The following is a 17,006-nucleotide window of genomic DNA, read 5'->3' as shown; positions in this document are numbered from 1 at the left end:
ATTTTAACAACTATATTTTTTTAATTTATTTTAATATAAAACTATGGTGGTGCAATAATTGACATAAATAATGGCATGCACTAGGCATGTGTCAGTGTGAGATCAAGCCACTTAAAAATGTTAGGTTAATTCTTGGCTGTTTGATCCCATGCCCCATGGATTCGACAGACAATATCTCACCACATCACACATGCGTAGAACTATGCAGCATGCATTTAAACTTAACTAGCTATATACAGTCGTGCAGCTGATTCTGATCCATTTGATCCCAATACACGGATGGTCAGACAATCCAAATTGATACAGGGAATGCAGTTAAAATTTGAACTAAAATTTCAAATGCTCATAACTTTGTGTAGAGTACTCCAATTTCACAAACAAATGAAACATAGCTTAATATCACCCTAATCTTCTAATCCATGAAGTTTGGGGATCCATGCATTTGAATATTAAATTTATTACTATTTAAAATTTAACCTTAAAAAAATCTCTATTTTATGGATGGATTTTTTTTTATTTTGGGCTCTATAAACACCTCAAGATATCCTCCATAACTTCCTTGAAGACCTAAGGCTTTGATTTCAACTAAATTTTTATATATATTTTTTAGAATTATCACTTCCTTTATCCTTCTCTCTCTATTATCTCTCTTCTAAAATGGGAATTATTTTGATGGATGGAAGGCTGGGAGAGGTTATGTGGAAGATTGAAAAGTTTTTGGACCTCTAAGTGAGAGGAATGGGAACTTGGGACGCTTTTTATTAATTTATTTATTATTTTTTAATTTTTATTTTTAAAAAGATTTGAATAGGAAATTGGGAGGATTGGGAGAATTTCTTGAATTAGGTTTTTGGACTCTCAACCTAATTAAAACCATGGGGCTCAATCTAAGGGCTAAAATTATTTTGAAGCTTCTCTAGATGTTTCCCAAATGGTTGGGGTTATTGAAGCTATGTCCTTTTTGTCCAAATGAAGAAAAATGTAAGTATAATGATGTGGAAAGAGGGATTTTTGAAGTTTTATGCACATGGAGGCCAATAAAACCAAGGGACTACTTAGGGGGGGGGGGAGGTGAAAGAGGTTTTAAAACTTATTTAAAATGCCTACAACAACTAATTTTTGGGTTGATTGGCTTTGTGTCTAAGAATTTTGTCTTTTGGATGTTAGGTTAGCTTATTGACCTAGGTCCACTCATTGGTGGGGCTTATTGGGTTTGATGAAATAGGCTAAGAGACAATGACTAAAGCCATTGGCGTAATTTAATTTTATAAGGATTGGGTTTTGACTTATGAAAACCCACTTTGGGTCTACTTAGTTCAGCTAATTTGGCAAAAATAGGTGGGCCCAATGGCTTTTTTTTAGACTCATGTTGACCCAATGGACTATCCCAATGAGTTTTGTTTAATGGTTTGATAAAAATCATGAGTTTAAAATTTTTAAATGTTGATATGTGTATTTTGGTCAACCTATGGTTTACTTGGTCAACCAAGTTTGACCAAGGGTAAATTTTGGATTCAACTCATTCCAAATGAACTTTTGGACATATTGGAGTTGCTATCATATAAAAGGAGGTCATTTGGTGCAACATGCATATTTAAGGATTTAAGGGACCCTTTGGTCAACCTAGGTTGACTTGATCAACTAGGGTTGACCAAGGCTTGGGGTTTATTCTAATGCACTCCATTTAATATATGAGATGTGTTGGAAGAGCTCTCATGGCATGATTTGACTGAGCCTATTGAAGTTTAAAGGAATTTTTTTTAGGGGAATCCATAGAGGGGCCTACGCATTAAATTAGGGAAAAATTACAAAGTCCTTAAAGGGACCTCAATCTCACTAATACTCAAAAGAGCTACAAAGACAAAGCAAAAAACCTAAGAGCTTGAGTTCCCTATTAAACAAAAATTACAGTATACTCTAGGTACATTCTATGGTGCACAAGATCGAGCAACCAAAAAGAAGGAAACACATAAAAATTTGCATCAAGATCCAGCTTCCTATCCAAAAAACCATGAAGATGAATACCTGCAAAAAGAAAATTATGCAAAAATAGATAAAGCCCATGATACCAATAGCATAAAGAACACCATAAACTAACACTATGATACATCCAATAATTATCCACATAGCAACCAAGATGATCAACATGGGCCTCATAATTCACATTACCATTAGCACAAAAAAAGGATTTAGACCTTAAAAACCTTGTTAAGCATAAAATTAATATAACTAAATAATTCTGCAACTAAATCACAACACCAAAGTAAACAAAACTCCTAAACAAAGTGGTTGGACCAATTCAGCCAAGCAAGGAAGCACCTATACCACATTGACCAACCACAGTAGGAAGGAAAGAAACCACAACCAAAAAAAAAAAGGAGAGCAAAAGGTATCAACCACAAAAATCTTTAGAGAAAAAACTAACCCCCATAAGGCAAACAGAGTTTTAGACATAGGGGCAAATCCAGCATGAAAAACCACTAAACCAGACATCCAAGTAGAGGCCCAAAAAGTAAATAGAACCCACAGATTGATGAGAAATAAGGCATCTATAAAGAGAACCAACCATCCATAAAATAACAAATAAGCAGCACGATAAAGCTACCTGAGCACTCTAAAAAACATTCATGATAAGGCTACAAAGACCATTATTGCTGGATATAACAAAACTAGACTAAGAAGCAAAACTGCAACCTAAATAGAGACCAAGCAACTGAAAACAACACCAGCACAGGAAAAAATCCTTGGATAACAACGGAGAGCCATACCACAAAGCCGAAGAAACCAAGACCAAAGGCTCCATCCAATAGCAAGCATTAAGGTATAACATAGGGCATACCAATTTTATCTAATCTTAAAAGACCTTTCAATAGTGCAGGGAGGTTAGTAATAGTAAAATCAAAAAAGTAATCCAAGCCATACCCCCAATTGGCATGCCAGTTAGCACATGAATTTCCTTTCTTGTGAGCAAGAGAAAAAGAATAGTTCATATTGATATGCAAGTTCTTAATATCCCTCACCAGATAAAAGCGAGTTGAATTACAGACTATATCCTAAAAAAAATTAAAATTTTAAATTAATAAATTGGAATCAACTTCAATATCAATGTGAGTTAAGTCGAGAGAAATGCATAATCTTAAACCAAGGAAAATAGACGAGATGATAGCACAGTTAACATCACATTTCTGTAAAAGACCAGCAAAAGCCATAATGAAATTATCATGACAATCCTTAATATCACCACCACAACCCAAAGAAGAACCAAAGATAACACCATCCACATTCAGCTCATAAAAGGTGTAAGGAGGTTTTGTCCAATAAATAAGCTTAGGTTCTTTAAAAAGATGATCAATCTCCAACTTAAGACCTAAATCAGATGCAAAAAATAGTAAAAAATAGCAAAAACTTGTCCATTTATATAAGAAATAAGATCATCAAAAAGTAAAGTTTTATTTTTACCTTTAAAAAGAGGCACCCCAAGGTACTTAATAAGAACATGACCATGAACAAAATCAATTAAATCTTTAATAGCCAAAATACAATCATTAGGTACTTTCTTGGAGGAAAAAAAAAACAACACTTATGTTTATTCAAAACAAAACCACTAACCATTTCAAATTGATGAAAAAAACTCATAAGTTTATTGATCCTATTAATATAAGCATTTGTTAAAAAAATAAATACATCAGCAAAACATAAATGAGAGAAAGGAAAGCTACTTAAAGTTTAAAATTATAGGCTTGGAGAATTCTCAAAGAGGATGGCAGGGCCTTTAAAAAAGTAATCAGTAGTAATAATGAAAAGGACAAGATAAATTGGATCACCTTATCTAAGACCATAAGAGGATTAAAAAAAACTATTATTTTTACCATTAAAAATGATAGAAAAATAAGATCCCTCAACTTTGTCAATATCAAGTTTTAAAATCATGTTGCCACCTCACACCCTAACATCCAAGTCTTGATAATATTCTTGGGCCAAAAGAATATTATCCATAATAGCCCACCCTTTAACAAAACCCATTTGAAAAGGCGATATAATTTTAGGCAAAAAATAATTTAAACGATTCATAAGAAGTTTAGGAAGCAATTTATTAAAAAAAGGTATAAAGGCTAATAGGTCTAAAGTCATTCTAGTTATTAACAAAATTATTCTTGGGAATAAGTATAATAGAAGTAGAAGTAAAAAACTTAGGAATAATAATACCCGCAAAAAAATCCAAAATAGGAGAATATTGATCATTACTAATAATATGCTAAGACTTTTGAAAGAACATAGTGTTATGAATCTATTTTTCAGGGAATATAATTTTGATGATAACAAACACTTCTGTTTCTCTACGACTGTCTTGCCTACTAACATTTCAGGTCCATAAGATCAAACTGTATTTTGAACCAGCTCAAGATTGGGTAGACTAGGTCTGAGTCAGTTTGTAAACTTTTCCCTTTCTTGAGTCTATTATAAACGATGTGGTTCCTGATGCTAAGTAACCTTGCACACACACATGGGAAAAATTTCTGACAGATTTTAGAGTGCTCTATTTTTGGTCACATCATCCAAGATGATTAGTTAAAAACAAAAACCCTAATTAGCGCATCCTAGTTAAGGCAGCCGTCATTAAGCGTATCGTCTTGGACGATATTCATATCGGCCGGGATGATAGGCTCAAATCAGAAAGAATCAGCAGCCAGACCTATTTAGTTATTATTTATTTTTGGACATCATCTAGGACACATCCTATATAATGAAACAAAATTATGCCTAAATTAATCTAGTTATTAAGGAAAGTAATTAAGGTTTGATTGCTTGATCAAATTGTCCTAGATTATCTCAGGATCGGCTAGGATGATCAGTTCAAAAAACCTTAGTTATTCTTGGACGATCAACATTGGACACCCTCTATTCAGGGAGATGGTCTGGATGATTTTCACGAATTTGAACTAACCGTCCAGGACGATCATGAGATCGGCTCGGAGGATTAAGCTACTTTTCCATCATCCAAACATCTATTCAGTGTGATTGTATGGATGATATTTAACAACTTATACTAATCATATGGGACGATATATTATCATTCTGGATGATACGAACAAAAGCCTACTGATCATCCTAAACTGTATGGGCTGATTGAGAGAAATTTGTGTTGATCGGCCAGGAAAATATTTATGTCATCCTAGATGATAAAGTCAATTTAATTAAATTAAGAGCTATTCTAAAACTCTTCTATTTAAGACCTCTTATTCTACCCAAGAGATCATCTTTTGCTGTTGTTCTGACTTGAGAGAGCCAAAAGGAGAGGGAGAGAGAGAGGATCTTATGAGAGGGAGTTTATTAGGTGTTTTACAAAGGTTGATCCAATCAAGGATCCATCGTCGTCTTCTCCAGTCATCATCCTTAGTTCCTTGGGGGTTCTAGAGAGGTCTACTTCAGCATCTGATCAAGGTCCTCTGTCTGCTTTAGGAGGAAGCAAAAGGAGTTGGGTTATATGCCTACTTTTGGAGGAAACAAAAGGAGCTGTGTTCTCTACCTCACCTGGGTTGGTGGAAAGAAGGTTTATATAGGCTTATCCACCTTGGTGTGTGAGGAAAAAGGAGAGATACTAAGTTTAGTGCAATACTCGGAGGACGCCTCCGGGGAATAGATATAGGTCATGTTGATTGAACCACTATAAATTTTTGTGTTCTTTATTACTGCTTCTGTATTTAATTTTTGAACTTTGATTTATGTATTGAATCTTAGTTTTTGTTTTAAGATTATATTTTGATCAATTTTTTTTTTAAAAATACTAATTTATCCCCCCTCTTGGTTTGCCTTAGGACTAGTTTATAAGGGCTTAACATCCCTAACAAACTTTCAAGTGGTATTAGAGCGAGATTCATAAAATCGAGTTTTTCCAAACTTATGAATTTTGATCCATAACTAACTCTGGTAATCATAATACTATAGAAGGATATTCTATTACCCGACCACATTTGTTAACAATATTCATTTTAATTTTTGGAAAACTCGCATGTCTGCTTTTTTATAATCGATTGACTATTGCATGTGGATGCTTGTTAAGGATGGTTATACACCTCCTCGTGAAATTGATGATATTAAAACTAAACTTTCTTTTACTGAATGAACTTTTAATGAAAGAGATTTAACACAACTTAATGCAAAATGTTTGAATTATTTTTTCTGTGCTTTGAAATCTAAAGATTATATGCATGTTTCAACTTGTGCAATTGGTAAAGAAATTTAGGATAGATTATGTATTACTTATGAAGAAACCAATGATGTTAAGCAATCTAGATTGAATATGTTGTTGCATGACTATGAACTTTTCATATGGAACATTCTGAATCAATTTTTGACATATATACTAGGTTTACTCAAATTGTCACCTCATTGCAAGCTTTAGGAAGAGAGAACTAATTATGAAAGAGTAAATAAAATTTTGAGATGCTTGTCTTCTTATTTTAATACTAAGATCACTGCAATTGCTGAATCTTAAGATTTAAATACTTATTATGTTAAAAATTTACTTGGATCACTTATTGCTTATGAGCAATGGGTGAATCAAAGAAATCTTCATGCAGGTGAGAAAAAGAAGGAGAAAATTGTGGCACTTAAGGCAAAAAATAAGGACACTTCATCACAAGATAATTCAAAAGCTGTATGAGGAAGAAGCACAAGAACCATTTAAAGTGGAATAAAGATAAAGGTAGCAAAAAATTTAAAAATTCCAATGATATGATCTTCTTTGAATGCAGGAAGTTGGGACACGTTAAAGCTGATTGTCCTATACTTAAAGTTAACTCAAGAAAAAAGAAGGGTAAGGTGAAACCCATGTTCAAAAAAGACAAGAAGAGGTTCCAAAAGGCAATCTGGATGGATTCAACATCGGACTCCTCTAAGATTGACGCTGAAGAGGAGACTACAAACTTGTGCTTGATGGCGGATGATCATCTTGGTCTGTTTGGACAAGAAGAGGTATGTGAACTAATCTACGAACAATTACTTGAATTTTTTGAATAAATTCATGCATCATATAGAAAACCTAAGAAATCACATGCTAGTTTGAAATTATAGTTTTTAAATTTGCAAAAAGAGTATGAAATTTTACTTAAAGATCATTCTACAATCGATAGAAGTCACATATCATTAATTAATGAGCTTGATGCATTAAACAAAAAGTATAATGAATTATCTGATGCACATGAATCCTTAAATTCATCTCATGCTGAGTTAAAAAAAGAGTTTAAGAAATTAGAAAATCACAAAGCTTTTGAAAATAATAAACCAACATTACATAACTTTAAAAGAAAGCAGTACTACCCAAATAGATTAGTAAATCCTTTTCCTGGTATTAGATATTTTTCATGTGGCATGTTTGGACATATTTCACACACTTGCACTATTCACTATAGTACACATTGGGTGTGAAGACCCAAATTGCATGATTCACAGTATAACATACATGCATTACATTCTTCTTTCCATAAGAAGGGACCCAAATATGTTTGGGTTCCTAAATCTGATGTTTGATGATTTTGTAGTCTTGCCCTCATAAAAGACCTTATGAGAGAATGTAGTACATGGATAGTGGATGCTCATGACACATGATTGGAGATATTAATCAATTCATTTTGTTGAAGGCCAGGGATGGAGGAAAGGTTACTCTTGGAGACAACATCACCAGGAAAGTAGTGGGCACAGGTATAATCAAAAACTCCAAGAACCTTTTGATTAAAAATGTTTTGCTTGTAGATGGACTGAAACACAACTTACTCAGCATCAGTCGGCTTTGCAATAAAGGATTCATCATAAAATTCATGGCAAATACTTACATTATAAGCTTAAATAACAACATTATTTTGTAGGGAAAGTGGATCATTAATATTTACAAAGTTTTTGAACCTCAGTGAATCGATGGTCCAGAGTCGCCCTCGAGGAACTCCTATAAGGATGGAGAGATCGCTTTCCGCCAGCCATAATAGGAAAACATAGTGTTTAAGAAGAGTTTAACAAGAATAAAGAGGAGTGGTGTGAGAAAAATTACTTGAGAGGCTCGGTTATAAAGAAATGATTGGATCATCCAGTATAATAGCAGAATCATCCGGGATGATCCGGTGCAAAAATTGAGTCCAAAATGATTGGTTAGAAAAGCAGTAAAGTAATCTGTTATGATCAGATATCATCCAGGATAATAAGATACAGGTGATCATCCCAAGGAGTCAAGCCAAACGATCGTTAAAAAAGAATATCGTCCAGGTCGATTAGGTGGATCATCCAGAACGTTACACAATAATGGATCGTACCGTCCAAATTTAAAATGTTTAAAATATTTCCATGTGTATCATCTAGGACAAACAGGTGGATCGTCCGAGATGATCACTAATAATTGATCGTACCAGCCGAATTTAAAGTGTTAAAATGTATTACCACGTGTATCATCCAGGATGAACATATGGATCGTACGGGCCAATTTTCCATAAATTGAGCAAAGAGTGAGTAACATCATCTAGGATGAAGAGAATCATCTAAGACGATCACAAATGATTGAAGTGGAAGATGATCAGATCGTCTAGGACAATAAAGCATCATCCAGGATGATCAGAAGAAGAAAGAGTCATATTAGATGTTTAGACGAAAATTCAAAGTGAGTTAAGCCGATCGTCCAGGATGATATAAATATCATCCGAGATGATGTGATAAAAAGGTTTAAATTCATATGATGGATGGAGATGATCATAGAAGGCCTAAAAACATAACAACATAGGTAAAAGAAAAAGTAAGACAAAAAGACATAAATAAATAAGAGACAAATAACCAAAATACAAAAAACAAAAAGTAACTTTATAATTTTTTATTTTTAATTTTTTGTTTAAAAATAAGGTATGAATATAATAAAATCTCCAAGTGATTGAATTTAAGGACTTCTGAGACCAATGAGTTAACATCGATGATATCTGAAAATGGTAGAATATCCGATCCTGCTAACCCTAGCTCGGACTTCTCTTACGGCAAAATCATCTTTTGAAAATAAGAGACCTAACTCAGAACAAACCAATTGGATAAGAAAAAGAGATCTTGTTTAAAACTTGGTTCCAGAAAAAATATATTATAGAATAATATACCAAAGCGATTTGTCATAATCATGAAATTTGAAATCAAGCCTTTAAAAATATCAAGTGACATATGAATTCTTCTAAGATTTAAAGATTTTGAAAGAGAGGGAAGCTTTTTCTTTTTGTGGGCCCATTTTATTAGACACTTTTTTTGTTATTTTTGCAAGCTAGATCCCTTTTCAAAACTCTTAAATATTCTCAGTTGTGAGTATATCTTTTAAATATTAGAGAAGAAAAACTCACTCTCTAATAAAGGGAAGAATAAACCAGAAAACAAAATCAAAATCATATTATAAATACAACAATAAAATTTTAATATTGTACTTGAAAGTAATATAAAAACTTTTAATATTATATATATATAAGATAGATTATTGTAGCAAGATAGAAAAGATCTTTAATTATAAAGTCCAGTTGTTAATTTGAGATAGACTTTTGTTTAGAAAAGAGGTTAGAGGGAGGAAACAACCAACGATGTTTCTCCCTTTAACTGATTTAGGGATGTTTAAGTATTGACTACAAAATTCCAAAAACAAAAACCAAGACAAAATATCATTTTAAAGGAAAACAAAAAACATCAGAAATGTAACAACTAAAAAATAACAACAAACATAATAAACTAATATAGAAAATGATAACAATCAATAGAGTAGTAAACATGCAATTCAAAATTTATTAAGAAGCAAGTTTAAGCAATTATGAGGTGTGAGCCTCTGCTATTCAAGTATTATATGCTCTCACGAGATCTTTGGTGAGAGCACACCTACAAAAATTAAATGTCATATTTAGGAACCCAAATAGGTTTGGGTCCCTTCTTATAAAAAGAAGAATGCAATGAATTTATGTTTGTTGTGAAACATGCAGTTTTGGTCTCCTTACCCAATGTGTACTATGGTCAATAATACAAGTGTGTGAAATGTATCATAGCATGCCACATGAAAAACATCTAACTCCAGAAAAAGGATTTACTAATCTATTTGGGTTATAATGCCTCTTCCTAAGTTTTAGCTTTAGATCAAGTGTTGATGTATTCCAATTTCTCTCAAGTGTATTCAATTTAGCTTTAAACCTCAAGTTAACACTTTCTAAAATAGCATTATCAATATGCAAGCAGTTCTTTTTATGCATAGATTCTTTAATATAAGCTTTAAAATCAGATTCAAGTGAGGTGTAAGAATCTTTCAAAGAATCATGTTCAACAATCAATTTAGAATTATTTTAATTTAAATCATTAGATTCATCAAGTAAAGGCATGTGATTGTTATCAAGTAGAGTGTCATCTTTACTTGAACTTTCATACTCTTTTTACAAATTCAAAAACTCCTATTTTAAACTAGCATGCATTTTCTTAAGTTTCTTATATAATATATGAATTCTCTCATAAATTTCAAGTAATTGATCATTAGTTGGTTCACATACCTCTTCTTGATCCGATTAACTAAGATGATCACCCATTAAGCACAAATTTGTTATCTCTTCTTCAGCTTCAGTCTTAGATGAGTTAGATGTAGAATCTGCCCAAAAAGTTTTTTGGTACTACTTCTTTTCCTTCCTGTATTTGGGTTTCTCCTCACCATTATCCTTGCTTGGGTGCTCCTTAAGTGAAGGACAATCAGCTTTAACATATCCAGGCTTCCTACATTCAAAGCAAACAACATCAGAAGAACTTTTATAATTTTTGCTATCATTTTATTTCACTTATGATGATTCTTATGATTCTTCCTGAGAAAGCTTTTGAATTGTGTTGTGATTAAGGAAACATCATCGCTTTCAGATCTGGAAGAATCAGTGTTCGTGTTATTGGCCATCAGTGCCATAGTTTTCTCCTTCTTTTTCTCACCTCTATCAAGATTTCTTTGTTTCACCCCTTATTCGTAAGCAATGAGTGATCTGAGTAAGTTATCAATCAAATAAGTAGTCAGATCTTTAGATTTAGTGACTACAGTAATCTTAGCATCAAAAGAGGAAGGTAAGCATCTTAAAATTTTATTCACTTATTCATAGTTAGTGAGTTCTCGTTTTAAGGCATGCAAAGAGGTAACAATTTGAGTAAACCTTATATATATTTCAAAAATTGATTCAGAAGGTTTCATACAAAAAAGTTCATAATCATGCAATAAAATATTCAATCAGGATTGCTTAACTTCATTTGTTCCTTAATAAGTAATACACAATGCATCCCAAATCTCTTTACTAGTAGCACAAGTTGAAACACATAAGTAGTATTCAGATTTTAAAGCATAGAAAAAATAATTCAAATATTTTGCATTAAGTTGTGCTAAAGCCCTATCATCAAAAGTCCATTTAGTAAAATAAAGTTCAGTTTTAATGCCATTAATTTCATGTGTAGGAGGTGAATATCCTTCTCTAATAAGAATCCACATGCAATAGTCAATTGGTTGTAAAAATGTAGACATGCGAGTTTTTCAAAAATTAAAATGAATATTATCAAACAAATGTGGTCGGGTAATAGAATACCCTTTCACAGGATTATGATTACTGGAGTTAGTCATGGATAGAAATTAAAAAAAATTTAAAAACTCATTTTTATGATTCCCACTCTAATACCACTTAAAAGTTTATTAGGGATGTTAAGCCCTTATGAACTAGCCCAAGCTAATGAAGAGGGGGATAAATTGGTAATTTAAAAACTCTTTCAAAAATAGAATCTTAACCAAACCGAAATTCACCACAAAAAAATTGTGTGGAAATTAAATGCGAAAAAAAGTAGTAGAAAAGAACACAAAAATTTATAGTTGTTCGGTTAACTCGACCTACGTCCACTCCCTGGAGGCGATCTCCGAGTATTGAACTAAACTCAATGACTCTCTTTTTTTGCTTCCACAGTAAGGCGGAGAAGCATGTACAAAACCTCCTTTCCGCCAACGGAGAGGCAGAGAACCTAACTCTTTTTGCTTCCTCCTGAAGAAGGCAGAGAACCTTGATCGATTGTTGAAGTGAACCTCTCTTGAACCTCCAAGAATAAGGGATGATGATCGGAGAAAAAAATTGGATCCTTACTTTGAGTAACCTTTATGAAACCCCTCACAAACTCCCCCTCATAAGTTCCTCTCTCTCTCTCTCCCTTTCTCTCCCTCTCCTCTAGGCTCTCCAGGTCATGATAGTAGCAAAAGATGAGCTCTTGGGTAGAACAAGAGCTCTTAAATAGAAGAGTTTTTTGAATAGATCTTATTTTATATATATTGACTTTATCATCTAGGATGATATGGATATCGTCCTGGACGATCATCATAAATTTAGCTCAATTAACCCAAACGATTTGGGATGATTAGAAGGTTTTTATTCATATCGTCCATGTCGATAATATATTATCATGTATGATTAGTATAAATCAAAGAATATAGTCCAGATAATCGCACTGAATAGAGGTCTGAATGATGGAAAGATAGCTTGATCGTCCAGGCCGATCTCACGATCATCCTGGACGATTAGTTCAAATTCATGCAAATCGCCCAGAACATCGCCCTGAATAGTAGTAATTTGATGTATGATCGTCCAGGAGCAACTAAGGTTTTTGAACTGATCGTCCAGGACAATATAATCGAGTCAATCAAACCTTAATTGCGTTCCTTAATCTCCAGATTAATTTAGGTATAATTGAAGGATATCATCCAGGCCGATGTCTTGGATGATGATTAAAAAATAAAGATGCCTAAATAGTTAATTCTTTCTTATTTGAGCCTATCATCCTGGTCGATACAAATATCATCTAGGATTATGTGCGTAATGATGGCTTCCTTAACCAGGAATCCCTAATTAGGTTTTCTATTTTTAATAGTTCATTAAGGACGATGCTTGGATCGTCCCAGACAATGGATCAAAATAGAAAACTTTAACTAATAAACAAAAGTTTTCTCCCATGTGTATGCGTGTAAGGTTACTTATCATCAGGAACCATATCATTTATAATAGACTCAAGAAAGGAAAAAAATTATAAACTGACTTAGACCTAATCTACCAAACCTTGAGCTAGCTTGACTTGCACTCGATCTTGTGGACCTGAAATGTTAGTGGGCAAGGCAGTCATAGAAAAAACATGAATGTTTGCTATAATCAAAATTCTAAACCATAAAATTAGATTTACAACAATTATTTCCTTCTCTCTAACTTCTTTTAGTTGTGTAATTTTCTTTTCTAAAGAAAAATCTATCTCACATTAATAATTGGATTTATATATATATATATATAGATAATATTCAAAGTCTTTATTTTACCTTCAGATATTTGTAATCTTGTCGTTGAATTTATCATAAAAATTTTTATTCTATTTTATGATTCATTCTTCCTTACATTAGAGAGTGAGTTTTTCTTCTCTAATATCTGAAAGATATAATCACTAATGAGAATTTTTATGAATTTTGAAAAAGGGATCTAGCTTGCAAAAAATAAATAAAAAAAAGGCCAATGATGCCAAATCAAAAGATGCGTAATGATGTCAAATTGATAATATGATGTTAACTCATTGATTCTTACAAATTTGTTTTAATTCAATCACTTAGAGAATTTATAATATTCAAGATTTGTTTAAAAAAAACCTTTATTTTGCTTTTGTTCTTATCCTTTTCATATTTTATTTTTTTCTTTTAAGTTGATTTTTTATGTGTTTGGGCCTTCTATGATCATCTACATCCATTCTCTGTTTTGAAACTTTTTTTTACATCGTCCCAGACGATCTGTTTAATTCCAAAACTCTTGAAACTTCATCTAATGACTGTTTTGACTCCTCTACTTCTGATCATCTTGGATGATTAATTATCATCTTGGATGATCTATTCATCTTCTTTTTCAATTATTTGTGATCGTCCTGGACTATCCTCCTTGTCCTGGATGATCTTCATAATTTATGCTCAATTATTGGTGATCATCCTGGATGATACACCTGTTCATCCTAGATGATCCAAGTGGCAAAGCTCGGCACTCAACTTTAATTCAGTTGGTACGATCCATTATTATGCATCATCCTAGACGATCCACCTAATCAGCCAGGATGATATGCTTTTTTAACAGTCATCCAGAATGACTCCTCGGGATGAACGCCTGTGTTTTATCATCCCGGATGATATCTGATCATTCTGGATCACTTTATTTCCTTTTTAATCAATCATCCCAATCGCATTATTGCATGATATCATCCTAGATGATTTTGCGATCGTCTTGTACAATTTGTCCGATTCTTTTTAAACTGAGGCCCTCAAATGTTTTTCTCACACAATCCTTCTCAAATCCTTTTTTCTTTAACTCTTGTTCTATGTCTTCTTGAGTATGGCTGGTGGAAAGAGATCTTTCCATCCTTTTGGGAGTTCCTCGAGGGCGAATCTAGACCCTCACTTCACTGAGGCGGATGATCAAGCTGCTTATCAAAGGTACAAAATAGTTGGGATTACTGTATCCCGGACTGTCAACCGTCACATTCTTTCCTGTCCTATCCTAGATTTGTATGCATACACTTCCTTGACCTTCCTTCTTACTCTCTCTGTCCCGTTCAATTTAGATCTTATTTTTGAATTTTTCGCTATCCTCCGCATAAATTATTCTTTCACTGCTCTCGGGTTCTATGTGAATTGACATCCCATCAAAATCATATATCAGGACTATCAAGAGGTTTTGCAACTTTCCACCACAGGGGTTAAACTCCATACTCTGTATTCTGATCCTGACTACGACCGGGCTCCGACCAACCACTTTCTAAGAAATACTAATACTAACTTTTACGTTGGAGAGTCTAGCACCTTACTCAAAGATACTAGGATAATATAACATGTCCTTTACACCTTAATTCTTCTAAAAGTTGGTGATCCTGTTCATATCACTCCTGTTTTTTTATCACCACTTTTTATATTTTGGCTTGTCATGAATTCAATGCCACTGATTTAATTTTTTGTTATATTGAGCATCTAACTATTATTCGAGATCCAGGATATAGGAGGAATTCCAATCTTCCCCTAGGGCATATCATTGCCTATGTCTTAAAATTAAAATACAACCTCTAATATCCTACCCTATTAAATTTTTAGCTTGCCTTTTACTCAAACAACTCCTTCCATATTCTTCGCAGTACTCATCTCCACCTGGGGCATGAGAAAGCTGAGGGAGCTGAGGAGGAGGTAGCTCCTGCACCTATTCCTGCACTAACTCTAATGTACCAGCACTCTCAGTTGGATCAGCAGGTGGAGCAATTCAACCAATGGGAGACTTGCTTCGAGACCTAGATTGCTGCACAAGAATAGTAACATGTGGAGGACGTTGCTCGCTTTGATGCTTATGTAGTCCAATAGTAACACCAGCATGACCAGGATATGACCTAGCTTGGGGAGCAGTTTATGACTCTTTCAAGTTACTTTCAACCACATCCACCACCAACTCCTCCTCCTTCGGATCATCAGGGGTCATCTTTCTTTTAGTTTACTTTTGTGTGATATTGTTTTACTTCTCTTGAGTAGTTTGTATTATTTTTCTTTTTTCTTCCTCTTTTTTGTGATGTCAAAAGGGAGAGTAGTTGTACTAGTTTGTACTGTTCTAGTATGTTCTAGTTTATTATATTTTTATGTTGGATAGTTGAATTTGAAATGTATTTATTTCTTTACCTATTTACATTAAAACTGCTTTGAACTGCTTCAATTATTTTTTATTTTGTTTGCCATCATAAAAAAGGGGGAGATTATTGTGAATCTATTTTTCAGGGAATATAATTTTGATGATAGCAAACACTTATGTCTTGCTTACTAACATTTCATGTCCACAAGATCAACTATATTTTAAACCAGCTCAAGATTGGGTAGACTAGGTCTGAGTCGGTTTGTAAACTTTTCCCTTTCTTGACTCTATTATAAATGATGTGATTCTTTATGTTAAGTAACTTTACACACACACATATGGGAAAATTTTTTGACTGATTTTATAGTTCTCTGTTTTTAGTCACATCGTCCAAAATGATCCATAAATTGGTCTGGACGATCAGTAAAAAATAAAAACCCTAATTAGAGCATTCTAGTTAAGACAGTCATCATTAAGCGCATCATCCTTGACGTTATTCGTATCGATCTGGATGATAGGCTCAAATCACAAAGAATCAGCCGTCAGATCTATTTGGTTATTATTTATTTCTAAACATCATCTAGGACATCGTCTTGGATAATGAAATATAATTATGCCTAAATTAATCTAGTTATTAAGGAAAGTAATTAAGGTTTGATTGCTCGATCAAATCATCCTGGATGTTCTCAGGATCGGCCGGGATGATTAGTTCAAAAAACTTTAGTTGTTCTTGGATGATCAATATTATCACCTTCTATTCAGGGCAATGGTCTGGACAATTTTCATGAATTCAAACTAATCATCCAGGACGATTGTGAGATCGGCCCGAAAGATCAAGCTATTTTTCCATTATCCAGACATCCATGCAGTGTGATTATCTGGATGATATTTAATGACTTATACTAATCATGGATGATATGAACAAAAATCTTCTAATTATCCCAAATCGTTCAGGCTAATTGAGAGAAATTTGAGCTAATCGGCCAGGAAGATAAAGTCGGATTGTTTAAATTAAGAGCTATTCTAAAACTCTTCTATTTAATACTTTTTGTTCTACCCAAGAGATCATCTTTTGTTACTATTCTGACCAGAGAGAGCCAAGAGGAGAGGGAGAGAAAGGGAGAGAGAGGATCTTATGAGGGGGAGTTTATGAGGGGTTTCACAAAGGTTGCTCCAAGCAAGGATCTGTCGTCATCTTCTCCAGTCATCATCATTAGTTCCTTGGGGGTTTTAGAGAGGTATACTTCAGCATCTGATCAAGGTTCTCTGCCTACTTCAGGAGGAAGCAAAAGGAGTTGGGTTCTCTGCCTGCTTCTGGAGGAAGCAAAATGAGCCGGA

Source organism: Dendrobium catenatum, unplaced genomic scaffold (genome assembly GCF_001605985.2).
Source record: "Dendrobium catenatum unplaced genomic scaffold, ASM160598v2 fragScaff_scaffold_1497, whole genome shotgun sequence".
NCBI lineage: Eukaryota > Viridiplantae > Streptophyta > Magnoliopsida > Asparagales > Orchidaceae > Dendrobium > Dendrobium catenatum.
Note: the sequence above shows the minus strand (reverse complement) of the source record.